The sequence below is a fragment of the Lynx rufus genome, unplaced genomic scaffold (assembly GCF_022079265.1).
Source record: "Lynx rufus isolate CCGP_SWC_20201006 ecotype Redwood Valley unplaced genomic scaffold, mLynRuf1.p SCAF_15, whole genome shotgun sequence".
Lineage (NCBI taxonomy): Eukaryota > Metazoa > Chordata > Mammalia > Carnivora > Felidae > Lynx > Lynx rufus.
In genome coordinates, this window is record NW_025814829.1 from 26,140,171 (window position 1) to 26,159,804 (window position 19,634).

The 19,634-nt window shown below is 36.1% G+C and overlaps 1 protein-coding gene and 1 long non-coding RNA gene across 9 annotated transcripts in view; one reads left to right on the top strand and one right to left on the bottom strand.

Annotated features, from left to right (window-relative positions):
• Positions 1-19,634, bottom strand: part of PTPRC (protein tyrosine phosphatase receptor type C) — a 126,064-nt gene that overhangs the window by 99,990 nt on the left and 6,440 nt on the right. The window lies entirely within an intron of this gene.
• On the top strand, positions 8,385-19,484 carry LOC124510048 (uncharacterized). The gene is made up of 3 exons (XR_006961579.1): positions 8,385-8,554; positions 9,603-9,682; positions 19,359-19,484. It is a non-coding gene; the product is annotated as an uncharacterized LOC124510048 (long non-coding RNA).

Consider the following 19,634-nt stretch of genomic DNA (forward strand, 5'->3'; position numbering starts at 1 on the left):
ACACTTCATAGCTACAGCAGAATTCATGTCAAACAGCCGCTTTGAACAAGCATTTTCCCATTTTTATACATTTCCCTTTAAAATGTGGGAAGATGGTCTGTTCCTTATTTCTCACAGAGGCCCACAAGCACTGTCGGAGAGAAACAGAATGAACACCCACACTCGCACTTCAATTTTCCACAGAACAATTTTCTTAAAACATATAAGTTTATCTGGAAGTATGAAAGTTAGAGTAGACGCTGCCTTAAATAATATTATTTCCTTCTTCTTCACCCCCATATAATCTTACTATTTGATATACCACTCTTTAGGTGATCTTATAGGCATGTGGTGAGGATGGGGGGGGAGGGGAGGGAGGTTTAGTTCCAAAGCATTGGAAGTGTTTATTGCTGTTATTAATGTTGGAAAGTTATTTTGTTTGTGTTCTCCTACTCTGTTGTAGACATGTAACATGGTGTCATGCAAAAAGGAATAATAATGAAAAGAATGATAGCATAATAATGCTCATAATAGTTACTGACATGTATTTAATACTTTCTATGTGCCGATCATTTATTCTTTAATACCTGTAAAGTAGGTGCTCAAATTACCACCATTTACTGATAGGAAACTGAAGCATAGAGGTTAAACAACTTTCCCAAAGAAATATAGTAAGTGGCGGAGCGACAAGTTAACTCCAAGAAGTCTAGTTATTAAAATCCACAATCTTAAAAAAGTAAAAAATAAAAAATAATATACAAAGACCCACCAGGTCAGCTCTGCATTTGGAGGAAGGCTCCAGGTCTCCAGTGTCCAGGGCTGGGCATTATCTGTTAGACTAAGTAGGCTTCTCTATTGTTTTAATTTTTTTTTAATTTTTTAAAATGTTTTTATTTGTTTTTGAGAGAGACAGAGCACAAGAGGGGGAGGGACAGAGAGAGAGGGAGACACAGAAGCTGAAGCAGACTCCAGGCTCTGAGCTGTCAGCACAGAGCCAGACGCGGGGCTCGAACCCATGAACAGCAAGATCATGAGCTGAGCCGAAGTTAAGCTGGATGCTTAACCGACTGAGCCACCCAGGCACCCCTATTTTTTAAAAATTTTTAATGTTTTATTTGCTTATGAGAGAGAGAGTGCTGGCAGAGGACAGAGAGAAATGGAGACAGAAGATAAGGAGCGGGGTCCACGCTGACAGCAGCAAGCCCTATGTGGGGCTCGAACCCAAGAACCCCGAGACCATGACCTGAGCCGAAATCTGACGCTCAATCTATTGAGTCACCCAGGTGCCCCAGACTAAGTTTCTAAGTGAAGTTTCCATTGACTGATTCCAGAAGGTTGCCAGTACCTCAGATCGTTCCGACCCGGGATTGTTTCCTTCGACTTCCACAAACCTACCTGTGCCCTTTTACACTTCACAAGAAGTTTAAGCTTATTTAATTGGATAGAAGAGTCTTATGGCTAAAAGTGTTCTCAGAATTCTATTTTTTAAAGAAAGATAAAAAGTTAAAGACCATTATTATTCAAATTGTTACCACTCCCAGCTTGGGTTTGCTCCGTTAATGGGCTGAAAAGAATGAAATTCAGCAAGGTGTAGAGGAGAGCAGGTGTACTCAGCAGGGCTCAGGTCTAGGGAATTCAGAATTACATAGAAGAAGTAGTCGTAAATTCCATCCTGCCTGCAGTGCAATTGTGTTGGGAGAATGTCTTCATTCAACAATAGACTGATCACAGACTCAGGAGTCTGTTGCATTTCCTAGGTGCGGAGACCTGGGAAGTAAAACACAGCTGCTTCATTTCTCCTAAGGCAAAGGGGTTCGTGTTCTGGCTAGGACCGTGGTAATTCTGCGCCCCTCTCTCACATTTGCACAGTGGACACAGGGCGTAGTTACAGCAACTGCACAAAGGGAATGTGTAGTCCAGAACGGGGGCCTGCTATATAAAGTCCTCCACGTTAAGGGAGAAACCACAATTTTCATAATTCCTGTGAAAACATCTAGATGAGACAGTTGCAGAGGCAGGTATGTTAAAAGAACACAAATGTAGCTGTCAAATAGCTAAGAATGTCTGTAGTATCTGGAAGGCTGTCCTCAAAAAGGACAGAGTAAAACTGGTCAGTGTGTGGAAAGTCACTGTGGATTTAAAGCTGAAAAAAAAGACAAGAGTATCCGGAATAAAGAGAGAATTAGGTTGGGTTTTTTTCAATCCTCATAATTACTTTTTTCTTTCTTCTCTGTCTCTCCATCCTTTTCCATTTCTCTCATTGCTACCAAATAAACCGCTCCTACGTATGACATCCTAGTTTTAGAATAAATATCGATATTTCTGTTTATACTAACCTAGGCTTATGTTTATATTTTTATATACTTATCTAAACACACAGCTCCCAGAAAAGTCCTAATCAAAATGACTCTGGGATTGAGCTGTTTGGGATCAAATCCTGGCTCTGTGTCCTATTAGCTATGTAATCGTAAACAATTTATCTAATTTATCTGTAACTCACGTTCTTTATCTGTAAAATGTGGGTAATAAATATATGTACACACAGGATTATTGTAAGATTTAGGTGAGTGATTGAATATATTGCCTTAATCACAACATCTAGCACTTTCCAAATACTGACTACTGTCTGTCTATAATTTTAATTTTTTTTAATGTTCATTTATTTTTGAGACAGAGACAGAGCACGAGCAGGGGAGGGGCAGAGAGAGAGGGAGACACAGAATCCGAAACAGGTCCCAAGCTCTGAACTGTCAGCACAAGAGCCCGACGCAGGCCTCGAACCCACCAACCGCGAGATCATGACCTGAGCCAACGTTGGACGCTTAACCGACTCAGCCACCCAGGTACCCCTGTGTGTCTGCAACTTTAATGACTACACTTACTGATATTATTATTAAAATAACCAGTACAGTATGGACAAAACTTTACTTGAACCTGGTTAGGTTTGACTCTGAGATTGCTAGTGTTTTGTACGATATAAAAAGTTGGCTAACCCAATGGACATGGTAGCCTCTCCATAGCCATTTTTTGGAATATGTATGTTTGTTGAGTCAAGGTCCCAGGTTCCTGAATTTCTGTGCTCACTCTAGGATAACACGCATTAAGAATGCAGCTGAATTCCAGAAGTATTCAGAAGAGGTTAACCCGAGGGCAGGAGGTAGGGAAGGACGTCATATAGCATGCCAAATATAGAAAACTGAAATGAAAATGCAGGCTATCTTTTTCTAAGAGGAAATGTGTTAGAATACAAGAAATACATTTGAATACTGAAAATATTATTATATGGAAGAAAGTATATGCAGCTGTGAGGGAAAGAATTTTATCCAGTTGGTTTAAGTCACTGGTTCTCAAAGTGTGTTCCGGAGACACAAGGGGGTCCCCAAGAACCTTTCAAGGTGCCTTCAGAGTCAAATTATTTTTATAATAATACTAAGATATTATTTGCCTATTTTTTTCTCTTGCTAGTAGAAATAGATGCTTTCAGAGGTTACATGGCATATAACATTTCAACAGATAGAGTGTAAAAGCAGATATGGAAATCTGGATACCTTCTACTAAGGCAGACATTAAAGAGATTTGTAAAAAATGTATAACAGTGCCACTATTCTTATCAAATCTTTGTTCTGTAATATGTCATTATCTTTTATAAAAATATGCTATTTATATTAACATGTATTGGCTTTATAAGTATTATTAAATTAGCAGTAAATAAATATCTTAAAATTTTCAGTTTTAATATTCATTGTGGCAAATATACATATAATCCAAATCAAGAAAATATATTTCTTCACGGCATATAATTATGTTTAAAAATGGAGTTTATTTTCTTTCTAAGACCATTTAAAGCATCCTGAGGTTAAAATGTTTGAGAACCACCAGTATCAGCTATAGGGTAGGAGATTTAGAAAGCACCAATTTCAAATAATTTGAGCGATTCACCATTAAACTAGGCTTTTCATTTTAAAAAAGAGGCTTTAGAATATGTTCAAACACTGAGGGTTTGTGGTAAAATGGATTACATACATTGACCTTAATGGCCTCTAAGATTTCTTTCGACTTAGATTGTACAATGCCCCTCCAAAAGGAATTGAGAAAGGAGCTTACTGAGAACATTGTTCTCATAAGGCTGCTGTGAAAGTTGGTAGATAGGCATGTGGTTAGGGGTGGAAGTTTTGGGGTGAAGCAAAAAAGTGAAGAGTGCAAGATACTGTTCACTTTGAATCGCTGTGCTGCTGGTAGGTTCTTTGAAGAAAATAATGCGGTTCAAAGTCACCCAGAATTTGTAACGGGGATCTCCTCCTGGGAGGATGAACACTGATTTCCATGATGGCCCCCCAAGTATACCTTAAACATTCCAGAAACTAATAGTTAAGTGTTTTTCAGAATGGAAAACAGACAGAAGCACATCCTCCTCTAGACTATGTCACAGCCGACAACCAATTAATTTCTACTTATGGTCCTGGTTCTAACATTTGCATCAACTCGGAATACATCTATTCCTCTCCTCTTCCATATAAATTGGGATACAAATTTAAACACAGCTGCGTGAAAGATAAGCATGCAAACCATATGAATGCAAGTCACAGAAGAAGCGATGCAAATGATGATATACAGACGAAAAAAATAAGAGAAATCAAATTAAATGCAAAATAGAAATTTTAAGAATTACCAGTTGTACTTATAAAATTAACATATGTTTTCAAATGAGGAAATTAACTCCAGCAAACGTGTGCAAAAGGAAACTCATACGTTGCCGGGGAGAGCTGAGCAAGAAATTTTTTCTAAAGAGCTGTTTATAAAAATGCACAAAGAGACTTCAAATGTTCCTGGTCTTTGACACAGAAATTCCAGGTCTAGGACCTGATCTTAACCAAATGGTCATATAGCTACAGATAAAGGTTTCTGTATAATCATATGCATTTTCAGGAAAAACTGCCGAAACAGTCTTCTTTGACTACAAACTAATGAACTAGTTGCACAGAAAAATTAAGTAGAATATCTTTGAGGCCCAATTTGGTTCGGTCGTCAAATATACATTGTCCATTTTTTTCAGATAATCCCCACTTATGGTGGCCTCAGAGGAAGCAAGGGCCCCCTCCATTTCTCCACAGTGGAACACCTCCTTCCTCACGGAGAAGGGCACACGTCTTAACCACCTCTTTATATTCTGTGCCCTGGCGTAGAGTGATACGTGTGTCGAATACTTGTAGGACAGGTGTCTGTCTTTTCTACAAAATAAGCAAATGATTACGATGGCACAGTACGTATCCAGAGAAAGAAAGAGAACAAGAAAGAGAACAAGGCAGAGGGCAGAATAGGAAGAAGCGGCTACCATGTTAGAAACTGAGGCCTCAATGTGGATATGACCCTATGCCCAGGGGTCACGGGGCCATCTTAAGCAGCTTCTGAGTTTCTAACCTTAATGAAATATAATGTCACATCTCCAAAAGTGTTTGTTTTCCGTGAAATAACTTGCTCCTTCATTTTAAGTTCATCATCAAGATTTTTTAAAAATGTTCATTTTGACACATCTTGTCTGGAAGGAAATTGTTTCTGTCATTTACCTCGAAGGCCGAATGCTGCCTGTCAGTCAGGCATTTGCTACATGCTTCTGTCGGGGATGATGGTGTCATGTACTCGACTTACCACTCTCCAATGGTTGGACAAAAAGTACTTTTTCTTCTAGAGACGTTTACTCCAAAGGGAAGGGAGAATTGGGTTTCTTTTCCGATTATTATGTAAAACAGCCAGAAAACTGTGCTTGCCTCTCTAAAGTCTTCACAGGGGGCCCTGATTATCATAATTTTCCGGAAACTGGTATAAGTACAGAAGATAAATTCCATTAAGTCTAGTCGTGTACATATTTGTGTGTGTGTGTGTGTGTGTGTGTGTGTGTCACAGAGAGACAGAGAGATATGTTCCATTTAGTATTCCAAATACTGAAGTGTTAACCACCTTTTTGGGGGTGAGAGGGACAGGAAAGGGTGGAAGACACATAGAAAATGTGTTACCTTCATCCGTAAAAGGTCAAGCAAAAAGTTTCATGACATATACCACTTCACACAGAAGAAATTTTTTTTTCATATACTAGAGATTCTGTCTCAAAGAAGGAAAGTATTTATGTATTGTATTTCTTTCATGAGTACAGCTATCCACATATTGCCTTATTTTATACCCTCCTTATGTAAGAAAGTAACATAGGGGCACCTGGGTGGCTCGGTCAGTTGAGCTTCTGACTGTTGATTTCGTCTCAGGTCATGATCGCATGGTTCATGGGATCGAGCCCCATGTCAGGCTCTGTCCTGACAGTGTGCAGTCTGCTTGGGATTCTCTCTCTCTCTCTCTCTCTCTCTCTCTCCCTTTCTGCCCCTCCCCTGCTGATGTGTGTGCTTATTCCCTCTCTCTCTCAAAATAAATGAACTTTAAAAAAAGAAAGTAACATGATAAAATAATACCCAAATTCAGTAGTTTGCTATTATTCTATCAGAATATCAGTCATCAGTATCAGTCTATCTATTGAAAACAGTCTAAAATATTCCCATGATACCGAGTTATCTCAAAGACTTATAGGGGTCCAACCATTCATTCATTTTTTTTATTAATTAATCAAGTCTATGTTTAAAGGCTACTGTGCAATGTCAGGCACTGATGATATAGAAGCAAATAAGGAAAAGTTCCTGGTCAGCGGAGCTTGCAGCATTGTACAGAGAAACTGAAAGGTAAATAAGAAAGGGCTTTCCAGTGAGACAGGGATCTGAAAAATACCCCTGTGGGCATGTGGGATGGCAATCTACGTGACTTCACACCTCTTCTCTGGGAAAGTTAAAAAAAAAACCCAAAAAACAAACAAACAAGCAAACAAACAAAACACAACTGTGCTGTTCCACAAAGCTGGTTATGTGGCTACAGCTCAATTTACCACATTCATGGATAACCATAATTAGACTATTTCTGTATAATTATGGAAGAGATGCCACCAATGTATATTTTATGGGGTACAGAGGTAACCAATGGCAACAAGAAACCTAAAACAATTCACTCAGGATGAGGACAGGGATGTTAAAACATGAGCAACAATTCTGAATGGATAGAGGGCAGCTGAAAAGAGGGAACTGAAGAAACGCAGTAAAGATACAACACTGACTTGGGCATTTAGCAAAAATGGACTTTCCTCTCAGACTTCTGTTATTTCTATGTGGGTGGAGATTGAAAAAAAAATAAAGCAAAAATTTTCTCACAATGTTTTGCAACTTCTGCTTCCGGACTCAGAATCCAGAAGTAGCAGCAGAGGTAAAAATGAAAACATTTTTTTATATTTTTAAATGAGAATTGGTTTTTATCCACAAAACTGACTGTACTTTATTCAGGAATGTTTGAGATTTTAGATGAATACCTATAATGAATCTATTTTGTTTAAAATGAAGTAATAGTTTTTTCGTGACATCCTTTATCTTAGCTTGGGGAAAAAACAATCGCCACTGTTTGGCTTTAATAAAAACAGAAAGTAGTAAAGTTTACAAGAGCTGAATTTCTTTAATGGAAAATAATCTAAAGCACCAGTAATCTGGTGACAGTCTTCCGTATCAGAAAAATATTTTTTCCTATTAATCTTTTATCAACTAGTAAAATTGGAAAAATTAAATTTCTGAAATATTAATTATCAACACTGTGATTAGGAAACAAACCCAGCTAATTTCCTCTGCTTTAATAATCAAATATTTGGGGTCTCAGTCTAAATTATGCTTTACTGGAGACAGATAAATCCTAATACTTATTTTAGATAATAATGCACATATATACGGTAAGTGTAAAATGATCTTCATTCCCTCATATGATGGTGTTAAAATGTTCAATAAAATGAAGAAAAAGATCTTCCAATTTAAACAAAGTTGATTTTCCCTCTTTAACTTAATCTCCCTTTCTTGTGCATTTTACTGTTACTTCCGTATAGAAGTCTACCTACTTTATTTCTAGTCACAGGATGTGGCTGCCTCGAGTTTTATCTCCATCTGGCAAAACATAACCAATCTATCTGAGCTCTCAGCTCCCACTTTATAGCACTCAAACTTTCCTTGGGCACCCACCCCCCCCCAGACCACCTCCATGACCTGTGTTTCTCCTAAAACCATAAATCAGTAAACTTCCTTGGGGAATTTGTAGCAATGTATGAAAAGTAACTCTGTGGTGTGCCGAGTGTGGAGTTCATTAGATTAGCTCTCAGGGCTGCTATCAATCACTAAACACAAATTTCCAGTGTCCCTTTGCAGCTCCTGTGCATGCACTGTCTCTAGAGGAGGCTCTCATCCTCTATGGGCAGGTATCTAGATCCACTTGGGGGGGGGGGGAGTGTGAATGGAAGAGGGAAGGAAAGGCAAGCAGCAAAATCTTTTCATTGAAAATTGAGGGTAATAAGAGTCAGTCTATTTCTTCTCTGTGCAAAGGATGAAAATATACCTGTGACCCTTTCACTATGAAATACTTAACATTTCTTCTAGAAAACCTTACCAGAAATAACTGTCCTTTACAGTTGAAGTGGTCTTAGAAAGAAACAGATAGTGGACACCTATGATTTGAGGTGAGTCTCTACTAATCTATGAAACAATGACTAAAGTGTTGCTGTGCCTTTTGGTACAACTGGCAAATACGTAGGTAAATCTTACATGAAAACATTGCTAATTACAATTAATAGTCTTACTATCATTTTGTTAAGTCTTCCTAAACCTTTCTAATATTTACTATTTCATTGATACTATAAATATCTTACTTGTGAATATTTCTGATCCTTTAAGTTTCCAAAAATTATATGATGTCCCCTTTGGTCACTATACCAAGTACACAACAAACTTCATGGAATAATGCTTAGCAAGTGCTTTCTAATGAAGCATCTAAGAGTTGACTATGTATTCTAGAATAGCACAATGTTATTGCTGGATAAGTCCCAAAGAAACTATTTCAAATAAATTAGTGGTTCTAAAGGAAGGTGGCAATTTTGCTTGCAAGGGACATTGATTGCCTGGAGACATTTTTGTGGATTGCCTTGACTGTTGGGCAGGGACGGGGTGGAGGGGGAGGGAGGTGAAGCTACTGTATCTAGTTTGTAAAGGCTAGAGATGCTGAGACATATCCTTCAATACACAAGACAGCTCATTTATCCAAGCCAAAATATCAATCAAGTCGAGGCTGAGAAATTGAACTAAGCAATTCATTTCACTGAAAAGGGAACTGAGGCTTAAATAAGTTAGATAATTTAGCCAACACCACATATCAGAGTGTAAGTCTAGCGAAAAGGAATTAGTGCTAGACTTAGGATTCAAAGTTTGTCCCTGAATATCTACTCTGATATTCATTTCACTATAGCGGGCAAACCTGATAAATGGGAAAAACTTTATGATACATTAGAGGAAGGCTGGACCAAGTTCCTTCATTTTTGGTATAACATGGACAAGTCATTAAATGTTTTTGAGTTTCAGTTTTCCCATTTGTAAAAGAGATGAGTTAAACCAGATGATTTCTAGTCTCCTTTTCTCTAAAATTGTACTGTTGTGTAAATAATGAGGGCTTATATTATTGCAATATCCAAATTTCCAAATTCCCTTCCTCTTTCTTTAAAATTTCTTCTCTAGGAATCTGAACTCAAATAAAGGCAGGAAATATTGCTGCCACTTCAATTGAATCCTGTGTCTTGAACAATACTTGACTCTCCGTAAGTAGTGAAGAACATGATAAAATTTAAACTCATTATCTAGGGGCGCCTGGTGACAAGGTCAGTTAAGTGTCCAGCTTCAGCTCAGGTCATGATCTCATGGCTTGTGGGTTCGACTCCGGCGTTGGGCTCTGTGCTGACAGCTCAGAGCCCGGAGCCTGCTTTGGACTCTCTGTCTCCCTCTCTCTCTGCCCCTACCCCCAACCCCCTCAGACTCTCTCAAAAATAAATAAATGTTAAAAAAATTTTTTTTAGTAAACTCATTATCTAAAAATAAAAGGCATCTTCATTGTCTACTGTTTTAACATGAAGACAAGTTCTTCTGGTCTTTTTATATCCTGTGCATGTATTAACTTATTTTGACTATATACCTGGAATACAAAGACCATAAAAATAAAAGAAAATCAGCCATGTAAATAGCAAAGTGTTGTTAATTAATTCATTGAATTGGTTCGACAGATACAACCCATTGATATATTTCCTGAGATAAAAGTTCCCGAAGTATTTATGGATCCGTAAATTCATTCTTAGCAATTTAAATATTGTAGACAAGAAACATTGATCAGTTTTTAAATTTTCATTCTAATACTCATGTATTTAGAGCAAAAGAAAGACCAAAGTTGCTTGTCATATGTTACATTTTGCAGACTGAAGAGTTCAGTAGAGCAATTGCTACGATTGTAAAATAGAACAATAGATAAAAAGAGAAAATGTATACTTGTCCCCTCTCACTGAAAACAAAACTAGTATTTGTAATACGTGTGAATAAATTTTGGGCATGCCATATAGCCCCTCATTCCTAATTATTTCAAATCTCCTTTCATTACAAAACAAGAGAGTGAAATTTTAGATGTCAGATTGCTTTGTTCTGCTAGCTAGTTTTTTTTTTTTCAATTGGAAGAAAATAAGGTATCATTTAATTTTTTTTTCACAAAAAAGAATTTTAATCTTCCCCGTGTGCCATCATTATTGTTAATCTCTGGACATTTTGACAACATGTTTATGGATCTTAAATCAATGAACATTATGGAGGAAAACATCTGTGGTTCTAATACTTTCTAGACTGGCTCTTAATATCATTTTCATACAAATTTTAAAGTGATTTTAAAAACTAGCCATTGAAAATTTTCTAATTCATTGTTAAAACATTAAACATGAAAACTATGTCAATTTTACAGACAAACATGAAGGATGTGTATCTGTTAGAAACGATTATTAGAAAGGCCAGTGGAAGGAAATGCTTCCTTGCCCATCAAATCCAGATGTTTAGCCCAAAAAGTGGAGGCTTAGAGTGAAGGACAAGTTACCGTATCTGATATCCTTCAGAAGTGTTGCCTCAGGGAAAATTCATGGATGAGGAAAGCCAAAATAGATTTTAAAATGAATTATGCTTTACTTTTGTTTTACAGGAATTATAGAAATATATTTTCAATTAAATAAGGAATAGACTAATGGATGAATTAAAATAAAAAGCACATGATTTTTTTCCAGAAACACCATTAGTTACATATTTTTATTTAAAATCTAAAGGTCATAGTTTAGTTAAAAAAAAAATAGGTCTATGGTAAGCATTTTCTTTCATAAATTGACAAAACATATACCAGAGCAAAGAGTCTACAAAATCATGGCATTGTGTGTGCACTGATTCTTTCTTCTCCTTCATCTATTAGCTCTTTAACAAATACAGACATTTGTAGGATAGCTTACTTACAAATGAGGAATCCACATGGACAGTAGTTTGAACATTTCATATTCCTATACTTTGACTTAGAGATTCATATGCAAACCATTTCTTATTTTTTAAATCAAGATTTCAACTTGTGTTCCAAGTCTTAAAGTGAGAAAGCAAGAGAAGCTAATTATAATAGTAACCACAGAACTTCTGCACTCCTTTATAGTTTTGCAAACACTTAAAGCATGTAACATTTCATTTCATTCTACTTTATGCAGTGATTTCCCACTCATTTGCTAAAGCCACCCTATACTTAGAAACGTAAATATTAAAATTTAGTTTAAGAGAAGGTATTCTATTAAGGACAACAACAAAAAAGACATTTCAGACTCTGAGCATAATACATTTTTTTTTCTTTTGGAAAATTGACTAATTAAGATCGATGAGAAAAATATGTACAGTTAGACTGATGTTAACAGAAAATGTCTTTGGTTTTACAGTGCTCTCGAAAAATAAAATGTGACAAAACTGGCACAAATTTTACATTTGACAACTAAAGATATTTTTATTATTTTTGTTTCCTTGTCTTTGAAGTACTCCTTATATTGTATCTGACTTGTTCCACTTCCAGAATTTTGAGGTTCCACTTGTCTTTGATCTCCCCCAAGCCATTCTCAACAGCTCTTTCATCATGCCTCTAGCTGCCCTCAACATAAAACCAACTTCTTTTCTTAGAACAGGGATAATCTTTTATTTCAAAGACTTTGGTGATTTTCTATTGCAGATCACCCTGAAAATATCTTTAATCCTCCTCTGTTGGGAGCACCTCTCTTCCCTGAACCTGTAGATGGACTGGTGGGTTCCATTTGTTCTAAAGTCACCAGGGGAGACCACAGCTCTTCACACTGAAATGATAGTGACTCCCTTTTTGTTTTGTTTTGTTTTTAGATGGACAGTTATTTCCATCATTCAAACTTTTATCCTTGAAACAGTGGGCAAAAAAAGTGGTATTTTCTTGCATAAATGAGGTGACACATCTTAAAATGGATTACTTAAGTTTACTAGGCTTCCCCCCCCCTCACTACTTACATACAACTAAATTTTTCTGCTTTACAGTAAATTATGCTTTCTGACTCACTGATGATAGTGCCTACATGTGTGATTATGTTTTTTCCATACACTAAAATATTGTTTGCAAAACACTGATTTGCTTTTTCTCATTCCCTCCCTCTCCCCCATCTCTCTCTCTCTCTCTCTCTCTCTCTCTCATTCTTTCCCCATCACTCTCTCTCACACACACTATGAAGCAGATGTGCTTAACTACTGCTTTATATCCCTATGAAAATGAAGCAGGGCAGGAAGAGAAAGCTGCACAACTTTCTCTCGTGATGAGCCTTTTCAATATGATTTCATTTTTGAGATCATAGCAACATCCAACCCGCCCATTTTTCAACTTAAGCAAAATACTCTAATACAAGAGCAAATATCAATAGTATTTAGATTACTTAATCTTTTGGCTTAGCCACAATTCTGTTCCCCTCTATTCACACTCATGACCAAGGGTTTATCTGAACGTTTATTTAATACACTGAACAATTAGAAACAAAATGTAGAGATATAAGGCTGAATAGCACAGTGCTAGCATCTGCTAGAATGCCAGGCACAGGGAAGAAGCTGATTATTACTTCCCTTTCTTCACTCCTTTCTCAATTTTAGTATTTAAAATTAGAATAAGAAAAATTAAAAATAGCGATTCCCTTTTAGGATATCTAAAATTTACTGCCAAATCAGTAAATTTTCTAAATATTGGGAAAGAAATTAACAAATTTACTGATGTTAAAGACTAGTATAAGCTAGACTCCATGATGATTTGTATACTTAAGTTAAATGAGATCACATTTATAAAATGTTGAGAACGGTGCGGGCACATGGTAGCACTAGTTTCTTATTAAGGAACAATTTATCTTATTAACTACCTACACCTGTTAGTATAAAAACAAGTTGCTATAAAGCCATATCTCTTTTAAGAAAAACTTCCAAGTCTGAAATTAAAATATTATATATATAATTGTATACATATATATACATATATATGTATATAATCTATCAACCTACGTAAAAATATGCCATGCAAGAGATTCAACACAGCATTACCTTTTCAAGACACTTTCAGTTAAATTTCTAATTTATTATGAAGTCTCGATGTATTTTACATAGTTTTTATTTAAAAAGTTATTTTAAGTCATAGCTTTCTTTTTTCTAATAGTTAAGCTACCAAGGAAGATATATCTATCTATACACACACATACATATGAATATATACATGTATACATATACATATATATTTAAGTCTTATGAATATTGTGATGAATTATTTTCATACTGTTGCGACAATATTGAAGTCAAATAAAGAAAATTGACAATAATTAGTATGTTCCCAATCACTGTTCAACCAACCTTTCAAGAGACATGATTTTGAACTTTTATGTGAAATTAACTGGATTCTCATTATATGCCAGCAAGCATGCTCAGCCCTTTACAACCATTAGCTCTGTTTCTCAACATCCAAGTCACAATATTTTTGTTTTCCTTTTCCACTTTGGCTACCCCTTCTCACTTTCTTTTTCTAGGTCCTCCTACTAATCCCTCCAAAATATGAAGTGTTCCAGAGCTCAGAATTAGGTCCTCTGTACTCCATCTAAACACTCTTCTTACACTATCACATTCAGTCTCTTCGCTTTAAATTCCATCTGTATACAGTGACCTTCGAAGGTATTACTCCAATCAAGAGCTGATGAGCCCCACACTCTTAACTCCAGTTGAAATCTAGATATCTCTAATTGGATGTCTACTGAGAATTAAAGTATTAATATATATTAATATAGATAAGACAGAACCCTTGATTGCCTACCCCAGCTGGGGTGTTTTTCATCCTAATTGCTCATGAGAAAAAATGAGTCGTTCTGTGTAACTTTATGTTTTTCTTCTACCCAGCAACTTCTCTTGATCCTATATACACCTGTTCTTTATTCCCCCTTCCACTGCCAACACTTGGTCCAGATACCATCCCCTTTCTCTTTTCCACCAATCCAAATGACTCCTAACTGGTCTTTAGGCTTTAACTCACTTCTAATCTATTCCCACAGCAGCAAGTGTAGTCCCTTTAATATCGAAATAAGATTAGCTCATTCTCTGCTTAAAATGTCCAAATAGCTTCTTCTGTTTACACTTAAGGTAAAAATCCAAAGTCTTTCTATTTGCAACAAGGTCCCATAGGAGCTTCCCCTGCGTGTATCTCTCCAACGTCACCACGAACCACTCAGCCTTTATCCACCATACTGCAAGCACCTGACCTCCCTTCCTTGCCTTGAACCCACCATTTTTTTGTTGTTGTTGCTTTTTCTGAAGGACCTTTGCACCTGCCAGTTCCTCTTTACATAAATCTTCACATTCTTGTCAGCCAACATTAGTAGCCTAATGACACTACTTCAAAGAGGCCTTCTTTAATCACTGTCTAAAAGGCCATTTTGCCCCCTGATCTGGCCTTCTCTGCTATCACATCACACACACTGTTTTATTTCACACACTTATCAATATCTGAAATGTCCTCAATTATTTACTTGGTTTTTGTTACCTCTTTTACTAAGATGTAAGTTTCATGAAATTTGGTACCTTTTCTGTTTCACTTACCACTGTGTCAGCACTTAGAATAGTTCCTACCACATAGTCAGGGTTCTATTTAAAAAATGGCTACATCAGTGAGTAAGTTATCTCGCTTAATAGCTACTGCTATTATTATTATTATTATTATTATATAGATACAGAAACTGAGGATTTGAAAGGTAATTTCCCTAATGTTTCAAGTTGGAAAGGTCAGGATGGAATACAGGCAACATTTCAAAAACTGATTTCTTATGCACACTGAAGGTAGGGCTTGTTTGAATCCAACATTTCTAGCTGGATCTCTTTACGTTATTTTCATCAGCTTCCTGACCCTTTTCTTTTGCTTGTCTGCCTCCCACGTAGCATCACTCCTTCTCATACTCAATGCTCTGAACCAATATCTTCTGTTTATTTTTTTCTTAGCCATTATATATCTTGAACATACTTAAAGTTTCAATAAGTAAACTCAGGAAAAAATAAAAACGTGGTCACTCAAAAATAGAAAGATTTAGGGCTTATTAGTAAAAATCTTAGTTTAAAAACTAAAACAGGGATTTGGAGTCCTAAGTCTAGAATTCAAAGTAGAATACTTGACCTAAATTATTTGATTGACAGCCCACATTTATCATAGTAACCAACATTTTTTCTTTGTTTTCCCTGGAGTTTTAACCGACTTGTCCATGGAGTAGAAAACTGTAAGGTAGCTCTACCCAATTCATTTCATATACCTCTTGGATAAGTATAAAAAGCTTATCTTGTGTCTACACTTCCTGGAATAAGATGAGAACCTTATGTGTTTTCCATGATCAAAGTGCTTAACAAAGGTCAAGTTACTTCCCTTGCACTTCAAAACCAAAAAAAAATCTAGATACTTTGGTAAATTATTCAATGGCTTTCACTTTATGTAATATCAAAAACAAATTAGGTTGGGGAAAAGCCATTCGTTCCATCATATCACTCACCTCCAGATAGACTCAGTGGTGTACCTTGTAAAGCTCCTTTTCGAGATGATAGTAGCACATTACTTTTGCATTACCAATGTAGCATCAACATTCATAGTAAATACAAGTCCATTAAAGGTGCCTTTTCCTTTTTATAAAAGACAAAATCTTAGATGATTTAGGTCTTGTTAAATATATGGAGTTTACTGGGTTCACAACGTTTCACCTTTGTAGCTAAATTAGTTGGATGGGGCTGAAACGCATGTTTTACACACATGACCTCTGAGAAACTACCAAGCACCTTTCAGTCTTGGTGTGATTTGCCTACCATCAAGTACTCATGTCTTCAATTACCTGGTTATTAGGCTGACCACGAAGAAGGCTGAATAACCCAGTGGAAAAAGAATAGACCTAGAGTCAGACCAACCCAGGATGAAATATCAGCCCTTACTAGCTGATGACCTTGGAAAATTACAATGAAAGCTCACCAAAAAAACTTAAGGGTTTGTTTGTGTGGTGTGTATGTGTGTAGGTTTTAACATATCTTTTCAAATAAAGCCTTTATTTTCAGTTCAAATCACAAAACAAACAAACCAAAGATAACTGGGACTTTTTGGCTAATTCCTCTTTGCATCTACCACCTTTATTTATTAAGTATCTGATAATAATCTACACAACTCAGGGGCAGCTTCAGAACTTTTATAACTGAAAGCCTACAGAAGCCCAGTTGGAACAGAGGCCTAGATGTTGTCTGGCAAGAACAAAGCTTTTTACTTAGTGTATTATATGTAGATTTAAAAATAATAATTTTTAATCTGTAATTTATGAAAGATTGAGAACACAAATAATTATCTCTTGCGATGTATATTGTTACTTTGAGGAGAAAGCTTATGGAGAAATTGGAAAATTTTAAACCCCAAGCAGCCACTGTCACAGTGAGATTATAGACTTCCCAAGAATAGGCATAGAATATGGTATTCCCAACTGAAGATACTGGGAAAGCACTCATAAAATATTTGTTCACGAAATGAATTAATGCACAAGTAAACAGATTTCACTAGACTAGAGAAATAAAATATTCAGAAAGTTTTCGGTGTTGATTATTGAGAATTCATGAGATTTTTATTTGCCTATTTATTCATCTCCATGTTTCTCAGCTTGCCTAAGATAATCATGGTTTACTTAGGAAAAAATGGGATATGCAGCTTTAGACATAGCACATAATCAAAACCGAGATAAAGAACAAGAGAGAAAGAAAAAGTGTAAGCAAGGGTTTTAAGTAACTTCTACTTCCTGAACATTTCATGTAGACACTTTATCATAAATAATTCACCAAAATAACAACAACAAAACGACAGACTTAAAATGGTGTTTGTGAGTTGTTAAGCACTTTCTGCATATGGGGTTAGATTCCACTGGCAAACTATCCATTCACTTGACAAGTTCTGAGGACCTACAGGCATTCTCTGGTAAATAAGTAGAAGCCCAATGATAATCTACATGAGCTCACCAGCTGCTATGGGAGACAGCCAAATAAAGAAATCTCCAAGAGGATTATTCACAGATCATCGCAGCCAATGATGATCAGGAGCAGAGCAGGAGTGTGCACGAGGGCTGCCCAGAGGAAATGACCGTTGAACTCAATCTTGAAGAGCAGTTATAATTTTCCCAGTTAAAAAATATATAGAGAGAGAGGGAAGAAGAAACAGCATGGCCAACAGTTTGGACACAAGAGAACATATTTTTAGGAAAATGCAAGTTACAACAGGAGTATACAGTTGACCCCTGAACAGCACAGGTTTGAACTACGCAGGTCCACTTGTATGTGGATTTTTCTGATAAATACAGAATAGTACTGTAGATGTTTTTCTCTTCTTTATGATTTTCTTAATAACATTTTTTTCTCTAGCTTATTCGAAAGAATACAGTATATAATACATATGACATACAACATATGCATTAATCAACTGTTTATGTTATCAGTAAGTCAACAGTAGGCTATAAGTAGTTAAGTTTTGAGGGAGTCAAAAGTTATACTTAGATTTTTGGCTGTGTAAGGAAGGCATCAGTGACCCTAATCCCTATTGTTCAAGGGTCAACTGTAGAGTACATGTCACTAAGTAGTTACAGATAAAGTTGGAAAAATATGCAGGGATTCAATTAAAGCTGTATATACCATGCTAATAGCCTTTATTTTTCCTAAATGTAGAGACAAAAGTAGAATGATTTGACACCGTATGGTGATCCCACCCACTGATGTACACTGGGGACATTAAACTTATCATCTTGATTCTTCTCTTTACTTTTTGCTGTACCAAGTAGTAAGAAGTTGGCACAAGGTGTATAAGCTAATAAGAATGCCATAGAGGAGCGCCTGGTGGCTCAGTCAGTTAAGCATCTGACTTCAGCTCAGGTCATGATCTCATGGTTCGTGGGTCTGAGCCCCACATCAGGCTCTGTGCTGACAGCTCAGAGCCTAGAGCCTGCTTTGGATTCTGTCTCTCCCTCTCTTTCTGCCCTCCCCTGCTTGCACTCTGTCTCTCTCTCTCAAAAATAAACATTAAAAAGAATACTACACAAATGAACAAGATTTAAAATATAATTCTAAACTATACAGCAGTCTTATAAGTATTTCTAAAGTTTCCACTGGCTACTTGAGGAGTAACCAAAACTCGTAAAATCTCAAAATGAATCTTGCTGAAAGAGCTCTCAATCACAAAATGATTATTACGATAGAAATAGCAGCACAATATAAATTTGAAAATGCCTAATATTTCCCAATTTAAAGTTTGACAAAGGTTAAATAATTGCATTAAATCAATTACATTTTGTACAACATTGAAAGGGAAAAAGAAGGAAAGGAAAGGAAAGGAAAGGAAAGGAAAGGAAAGGAGAAAGAAGAAAGAAAGAAAGAAAGAAAGAAAGAAAGAAAGAAAGAAAGAAAAAGAAAAAGAAAGAAAGAAAAAAGAAAGAAAAGCAATGGTATAAACTGAACATAAGTAATGTTGTTTCTGGCTAAAATGGAAGAATTAAGACTTTTTGGGAAATTTAGATCCGTCTTATTTGACAAAAAAAAATAACATTTAGAAATGTGATAACCATAAAGGAAAATTCTTAGAGGCATAAGTTTATAATCAGTACAATTGGATGTGACTAAAAATTGATTCATGAACTTAACAGTAACTGGAAAAATTGAATGAAAAATAACACTATTTAACACTAGTTCAGTAAAATTCTTTAATGAAAACATTGGTAATGATTTAACCAGACTCTTTAAAAAATACTCAGGGAATTAACTTGGCTTAATAAAGATTTTTTTTTCCGTGAAATTTGTTTTCAAGGAAAACTCATAAGTGTAGGTATATTCTAATTAAATTCTTATTTTCTTAAACATCTTTAGGATCACATCATGGGTCAGTATGTTCTCTATCCAATAGAGAGCCACCAAAGAAAGGATGTACAAAGGTGAGTTTTGCCTTTTACAGGAATTATCCCAGTAGAGGTAGGTATGAGGACACTAGGGACTGAAGAGAGGCAAGATTGCAGGCTATTGTTACGATAAGAAATAATAATAATCTCTAGCAAAGAGTTGGATTTGCAAACTATTTAGGAGGTAGAATCCAGAGTAGCCTGAAAATCGCTAAAACAGGGGATGCAAATTTAAAAGAACTGAAAG